The following is an 8,387-nucleotide window of genomic DNA, read 5'->3' as shown; positions in this document are numbered from 1 at the left end:
GGGACATGAAGCCGGCCCAGCGCGCCCATTCATAAGAGCGGAGAGGAGGAGACGTGTGTGAATGGAGGAGACGGCTCTGCAGTTGCTTCCTGCCTTTCACAGAGACAAAGAGCGCACAGAATAGAGCGAGACGTGAGCTGTAGTGTGACCACAGGCTTGTGTCAACTTCCCGCCGCCAGTGTAAAGAATACGTCAGTCACGCGCAGTGTATGGCGGCCTCAGCTTCTGTGAGGTAACACACGAGCCTGTGGTGACGGGAAGGCGGACGAGGAAACGCCTCACCATTTGCATACAATCTCTATTTTTATCTGGAGCAGCTTTGCGTATAGTAAAACCTAATAATAAGCATCTCATGTATGCCATGAGCACACATATTAGCTAGGAGCCCTCCATTGTCACACACTGTAGTTTACATAAAATGACTTTTTTTTTTTGCTATTTCCCACACTGCACAGCTTCAGAAATCCAGTTACAGGGCTCCAGTAAAAATGTCCGTGTTAAATGTGTATGCTTTTTATTTAATACTGATTCTTATGGTGACCGATGTCACTACATGGCCTAGTCAGATGTCATTGCAGACGAGTGTATGATGGCTTGTGATCCGTATTCTGTCCGTGTTTCCATCCTTGTGCCATCTGTATTTATACATCAACAATGTAACGTACAGGATCAGTTTCTTCAGTTACTAATGGCAATGCATCCATAACAATGGGATGGAATATGGATTATGGATGTCCCAGATGGGATCCAATTATTTTATGCCCCCATAGACTTGTATAGGCGAGTCTCATCCTACACACGGATGAGGATAGTGCACGCTGACACTGTTTTCACAAAGACAATCGGAACAGCCCTGTTCCATAACATCGGTTGCTGCGCTGTCAATGTGCCATCCAATTTTATCTCAGGTCCGTGTAAAACGCACGTGAACAAGCCTTTTGTCTGTATACTGTTTTTTTTCTTTAGGCCTGTTTCACACATACGTTTTTTACATCAGCTGCAATCCGCGAAAATGGCGGAACACGGATCCGCAACTGTTTTGAAAGAACGTGTGCTACCGGACCGTTGCTTTGACGGATTCGAGGAAAGCAGAAATTTTAAAGGAACTCGTGCCCAGGGGGGGAAATTTAGGGTTAAATTTCCGGCAAAGGCAATGCTTCCGGGCATGCGCAGTGACAAATGCGGATCCGGCCAGCATAAAAAACGTTTCATTATCCGTCCTGTCATGTCAGCGGACGCCAAAATTTTGGCGGATCCGTAAAAAACAGATCCAACGGGTGACCATCCATCAAGATCCGCCGATAATGCAAGTGAAAGGGGAAAAAAACAGATCCGCCAAGAAAAATGTCGGATCCATTTTTTTGCAAAACGGCGGATTTTGACTGATGGAGACAAACGGATGTGTAAAACAGGCCTTACAAACGCACGTTATTTTCTATGGAACTATTCACATGGCTTTTTTCGGCATACTACTAGTCTTCGTGAAAAAGATGGACATGTACTACTGCTGGTCCGTTTTCCAGACAGGACTAAGGCTAAGTGCACACGTACCGGAACTCTCGCGGAAATTACCGCGAGAATTCCGGAATTCCAGTCCGCGGGAAAATCGCATTTTAAATTCCCGCAATTTTCCCGCAGAAAAACTAGCATTTTGCAAGCGTATTTAGCTTGCAAAATGCTAGCGTTCTCCAAGCGATCTGTAGCATCGCTTGGAGAACTGATTGACAGGTTGGTCACACTCGTCAAACATAGTGTTTGACGAATGTGACCAACTTTTTACTACTGAGGCTGCCTATGCGGCATCAATAGTAAAAGATAGAATGTAAAAAAAAAAAAAAATAGTGTTATTCTCACCCTCCGGCGTCCCGCGCATCCGTTCCCAGTAATCCTTTACGAAAATGCCCGCGATGACGTCAGTTCTCGCGGGATCGCGACGACGTCGCGCGAATGACCGTGAGACTTCGCGATCCCGCGAGAACGGACGCCATCGCGGGCATTTTCGCAAAGGACTACTGGGAACGAGAGCGTGAAGAGAAGCAGGAAGACTGCGCGGGACGCCGGAAGGTAAGAATAACAATATTTTTAAATTCTATTTTTTGCAGGGATATGGTACCCAAAGCCCGGAGGACAGTCTCCTCTCCTCCGGACCATGGGTACCATCCGCAATTGTTCAGCTTACTTTCTGCATGGTGTGCACAGCCACATGCGGAAAGTAAGCGGAACAATACATTCCGCAGCATTAGTACAGCATTGCGGAATCCCACAGGAATGCATGGGATGCTTATTTTTCGCGGCAAAATCGCGCGGTTAAAACCGCCGCGGAAACACGAAAAAAACGCCACGTGTGAACTCAGCCTTAAAGTCTGTTTACATGGACCAACTGGTGGCACAATACCGATTTCTAAACTTTTACGGATCGGTAATCACTTAACTTCCGGTCTACGCAAGTAGACCACTGAGCTCTCTATAGTATATTACTCATTGCGTCTAGGCTGCCAGTGTTCTCGTCAGTGCCAATCGATTTTTACACAGGACGATGCACCGCCAAGAACAAGAATCTTTTGTTATGTTTTTATGAGAAAAAATAGAAACAATAAAAGTACACATATTTGTTATCGCTGTGTCTGAAACGATCCTACCTATAGAACTGTCCCACTACTTTACCCCTTTAGTGAACACCATAAAAAAATTATTAAAAAACAAGGCAAAAAAATAATGATTTATCATCATATCGCCAAACAAAAAATGGAATAAAACACGTTCAAAAAGACAAGTATACATAAACATGGTACCGCTGAAAACAAGCCATCATACAGCTTAATCAGCGGAAAAATAAAAAAGTGATAGCTTTCAGAATAAAACGATACAAAAAATTTTTTTTTTTCTTTAAAATAATTTTTATTGTGTAAAAGCGCCAAAACATAAAAAAGATATAAATGTGGTATCGCTGTATTCATACTGACCCAAAATATAAAACTACCTTATCAATTTTACCACACGTGGAATGACATAAACACCCCCCTCCAAACAATTCCTGAATTGCTGGTTTTTATTCATTCTGCATTTCAAAGACATCCCCAAAATCGTAGTAGAAAACAATAAAAAAAAAAAATCATGTGTCTGAAAATGGTACCAATAAAAATGTCAACTCGTCCTCTCGTCCTGCAAAATACAAGCCCTCACGTGACTGGGCCAAAATATGGAAAAATTATAGCTCTCAAAATAAAAAGCATCTTTTAGTGTGTGACAGATGCCAAACATAAAAAAAGATATTCGTCTGATATCGCTGTAATAGCACCTACCCGAAGCATAAAGTCATCTAAGCACCTATATTGCAAGAGGAATGGCATAAAAAATTAGTAAAATAAATTCTTCACCTGCTGTTGATTTGTTCATTCTGTCTCCCAAAGATCGCAGTAAGGCTCGGCGTACATTTATCCTGCACTCTGCACTGAGTGCTTACCCCGGAGTTTCCATGTAAATCTCTGAAATACGTGATTTAGATGAAACTCGTTGAAAGATTCCCTTTAGTGAGATAAATAGAGGCTCTGTGGATGCCATAGGACCTTTGATCTGGCGGTGTCCGTCTTTTTAGATTGCAAAAAGATTCGTTGGCCACAGTTTTGTGCACTTCTGAAAAGGACACCGCTGAACAGAGGCCAGACGGAGTCCAGAGTAAAGCCCCCATTACACATAGCGATATCGCTAGCAATATCGCTGTAACGTCACTGGTTTTGTGACGTAGCAGTGATATTGCTAGCGATATCGCTACATGTGATACTTACCTCCGACCGGCTCCCCCGCTGATTATCGCTGATCGCGCGAGAAGGTCCTGGACCATTTCTCGTCGGGCGCTTCCTGCTGGGCTTCCTGTGGCACTGACGAGCGACGCGTGGACGCGGGCGGGAGGACGTCAGGATCGCTGCGTCTGACAGGTAAGTACCGACCCCTGCTATGTCGCTGGTGAGATCTGCCTGTGTGGCAGCTCACTAGCGACCACTTAGCGATGCACCAGCGATCTATATCGTTGTCGGGATCGCTGGTGCATCGCTTAGTGTAACGGTACCCTCACTCTGCTGCCTCATTATAGTGAATGGATCCCTCGGGGGATTCATCTAAATCACATCAATTGGAGACTTAGCTGGAAACCCAAATGTAAGTGCTCAGCGTAGAGCACCAAGTGAATGTGATCCCAAATGTTATGTAAAATGTTCCCAATTAAAGCTTGAACTCAATCGATAAAAAATGCAAGCCCACGCTCAGGTCTGTCATCTATTAATAGAAATATAGGGGGCTTCCATGTTACTGGTAGTACAATGGCTCTGGAAAAGCAAAATGACTCCTCACCCATCAAAAGAAAACTCAGCAAATTATGCACTGCCAAGTGTTCCTAAACCACATATAGCGTCCATAAGTTTGGCATTTCTGAAGCGATGAGAGCTCACCTAACTTAAGGGTGCATGTCTCCAGAAGCATGAGCTATGCATAACATAGTGGTGACTGCAACGTACTGGTCACTACAACGGCAATTTGCAATTTTCATTCGGCAACAGTCATTGCTGCTTATTTCTGGAAAATGCCCATGGAGTCAAAATAGTCACTATACCTATAGATAAATTTTCAAAGGTGTATAAATCCAAAATGGGGTCACTTGAGGGGAAATTCTGCTCTCCTAGCAATTAGGGGCTCTTTATATGGAGTCTGCAAACTATTCAAGGAAAATCTGAGCTTCAGGAGGCAAAGAGCACTCCGTTCCTCACGAGTCTCTCCATATGGCTAAGCAGTACTGTACAGGCACATATGGGGTATTGTCACGTTCAGTAGAAATTGTGAGACAAGTTTTGTTGCCATTTTTATCCACTTCTTGTGTGAAAATGTAAAATCTGGTCCTAAAACAAAATTTTGGTGGTAAGAATGTAATTATTTTTTCTTGACTGCCCAATGGAATAAAATTCAGTGACATACCCGTGTTGTCAATATGGTCACTGCTCCCCTAGATGAATTTGTTGAGAGGTGTAATTTGTAAAATGGGGTCACTTATGGGGGGGGTTCTGCTGTTCTGGCAAATCAGGGGCTTTCTCAGTGGGTCATGGCACCCGCAAAGCATAACAGTAAAATCTGGACTATAGTATGGCGCTTCTTCACTTCGGAGTTTTGGACTCTGCCTGAAAAATATTTCCCATACATGTAGCACTCAGGAAAAAATGGACCTCAAAATTTCCTCAGAAAAATTAAAAACAACATTTTAGTGGTAAAAATGTAATTTATTATTTCTTCACGGCTTAATGGTGTAACATTCTATGAGGCACAAGTGGTTTCAATTTGATCACTGCACCCCTAGATGAATTTATTGGGGAGTGTAGGTTGTAAAATGAATTCACATGTGGGGGGATTTCTGTTGTTCTGGCATCTCAGGGGGCTCTGCCAATGTTACATGGTACACTCAAACCATTCCAGCAAAATATGAACTCCAGTATGGTGCTTCTTCCCTTCTGAGCTTTGCACTGTGCCTCAAAAGTGGTATTCTCCCACATATGGGGTATCGGCATACTTACGAGCAATTGCACAATACATTTTATGGTACAATTTCTCCTGTTATCCTTGTGAAAATAAAAAAAAATTGGAGCTAAAATAACATTTTTGTTGGGAAAATTGTGTTTTTTTTTAAAAAAAAATTTCACAGCTCAATGTTACTTGTCGAGGATATCCATTGTTTAGGAACATCAGGGACTCTCCAAACGGGACATGACGTCCGCTAATGATTCCAGTAAATTTTGCATTCAAAATGTCAAATGGTGCTCCTTCCCTTCTGAGCTCTGCCATGCTCCCAAACAGTGGTTTTCCTTCACACATAGGGTATCGGCATGATCAGGAGAAATTGCATAACAAATGTTAGGGTCCATTTTTTTCCTGTTACCCTTGTGAAAATAAAAAAAAATTGCTTCTAAAAGAATTTTTTTGTGAAAAATTTTATATGTTAATTTTTTTCCACATTCAAAAAATTCATGTGAAGCACCTGAAGGGCTAATAAGCTTCTTGAATGTGGTTTTGAGCACCTTGAGAGTTGCAGTTTTTAGGATGGTGTCACTTTTGGGTATTTTCTATCATATAGATCCCTCAAAGTCACTTCAAATGTGAGGTGGTCCCTAAATAAAATGATTTTGTAAATTTTGATTGGAAAAATTAGAAATAGCTGGTCAACTTTTAACCCTTCAATAAAAAGCTGGAAGGAAATTAAAAGCGCAATAGTGTCTTATCTGGGTATTAAGAGATACCTCTAATAAGATTTTACTCACCAGATAGAGCCCAAACACAGGCTCATAGAAATATTAGCTGTTGTAGATCCACTGGTCTCCTCCTGACCAGCAAGAGTAAAAAAAAAAATAGGATAAAAAGGTGGATTAACTCCGCTCTGCTTGAAAGATAGAAGTCCAAATGGATATTCAGATGAAAAGATGGCTTTATTCAATGCGTTTCGGAGTACTATGACTCCTTCATCAGGAAACACAAAAGTATATACCTCATCAGGAAACACAAAGGTATGTACCTCATCAGGAAACACAAAAGTATATACCAATATACTTTTGTGTTTCCTGATGAGTACTCCGAAACGCGTTGAATAAAGCCACTTTTTCATTTGAATATCCACTTTCAAGCAGCGCGGAGTTAATCCACCTTTTTATCCCAACTTTTAACCCTTATAACTTTCTAACAAAAAATCTCTCTGATTTAAGGGCATGCAAATTCAAAGTTTGAAAATTGCAAAATTTTCGCCAAATTTTAGTTTTTTTCACAATTAAACGCAAGTTATAGAAATTTTACCACTATCATGAAGTACAATATGTCACGAAAAAATAATATCAGAATCAGTGGGATCTGTTGAAGTGTTCCAGAGTTGTTGCTACATAAAGTGACACTGGTAAAAATTGACCTGGTCATTAACATGCAAACAACCTTGGGGGTTAAAGGGGTTAAACATATTTCTTTGTTGCAAGACAATTCTGGTAATTTCAAAAATATACTGTATACCTTTCAGATGGTGCTGGTGTAAGAAGATGAGTCGAGACGGAGTCAGCAGTGTGCAGTGCCCTTTAAGGCCAGAACTATCGGGGCTGTCACCACCGTTGGCTGGGGAGGATTCCTCTGACAGGGAGAGACCTTTCTGTCAGACAGCAGGGGGCACAGAGTATATAAGGAGACCTGAGCGCGGGAACGGGTCAGACTTAGCGGGAAGGCGACAGGAGACGGTTGACTCCCTCTCCGCTGCTCGCGCTGACAACTACACTTTTCCCATACCTCAGTGTGCTGACCATAATACTTCTTGTGACGCTATTAAGTTACTGTCTGTTCCCGCATTGTTGGATACCCCTGTTTTACCTGAGACACCGGACAAACTGTTTAGAGACTTCTCCGTAAGACCGCGGGCTGTTGCGTCCTGTACACGTGCTCACGACCCTTTTCCGGCGCCATTTCTGAGGAATCCACATAAAGGACTGTTTCCACGTTTCGGTTAAGCAGAACTGAATCCATCAGCACTGTCGGGCGGCGGTTCTACTCGTATCTCTGTAGCAGAGCCAGAGATTTGTACATCAGTTGAGACGCCACCGAGAGATTTTCCAGCCTTTCTCCTGCTGAAACCGCAACCGATAAGTTGTCTTGTTTTGTATATTCTTTTTCTGATTATCTTTTCCTCCCTGCATGGAGTACTAAGTGTTATTGCCTGTTCAGTAAATCCTTGTTAACCCCGTCTGTCTCCAGTTACTCACTGCACCCCCATGAACTGTTTATCGCTTACACTAGAATGGAAAGGAGGATTTGAATAATGTCACAATAGGGTTGACTTATTTAGAGTTTACTTAGGTATTTTACCATCTTCATGATTATGTGAGTATTTTGAGGTACAGCCCAGGGTTAACGGGCTATTAACTCCCGATTAAAAAAAAAAAAGTCATATATTGCTTTAGACAGCACTGACATTTTTTCATAATGTCTCATGCATAAAAACTTTACTAAATGCCTTTCATTTTACAACCACACCTTGTAATATTTAGGCAGAATGTGTGTCAATAACCCTGCAGTCATACTTGTGCAAATAACTTTATATAATGGAGATCAGGATGACATATCAATGTCACCTGATATATACCAACAAATATTAGCTTTAAATGAGAATTGTGTAAAACAAACGTTGGGTAACATCATCTAGGAAGTACATATCAATGTGCTATATATATTGTATTCATACTATATACTGTATATCAGAAAGTGCAAAAATCAGCATACCATAACACTTAATATAGCATAAGGTGTGAGTTCAAAGTACTAAAGTGGGCAGTACACAAAAGGGAATGTAAGTGGAAGTAAGCATTGAAAGTACTTAAGTACAT

General features: G+C 41.7%; 1 long non-coding RNA gene across 1 annotated transcript; it reads left to right on the top strand.

Annotated features, from left to right (window-relative positions):
• LOC141100099 (uncharacterized) lies at nucleotides 1-7,743 on the top strand. The gene is made up of 2 exons (XR_012234599.1): nucleotides 1-232; nucleotides 7,037-7,743. It is a non-coding gene; the product is annotated as an uncharacterized lncRNA (long non-coding RNA).
• Nucleotides 7,744-8,387: the final 644 nt, after the last annotated feature.

Source organism: Dendrobates tinctorius, unplaced genomic scaffold (genome assembly GCF_039654945.1).
Source record: "Dendrobates tinctorius isolate UK_male_01 unplaced genomic scaffold, ASM3965494v1 ptg000011l, whole genome shotgun sequence".
NCBI classification, from domain to species: Eukaryota; Metazoa; Chordata; class Amphibia; order Anura; family Dendrobatidae; genus Dendrobates; species Dendrobates tinctorius.
This window is presented reverse-complemented; position numbering and strand designations above follow the sequence as displayed.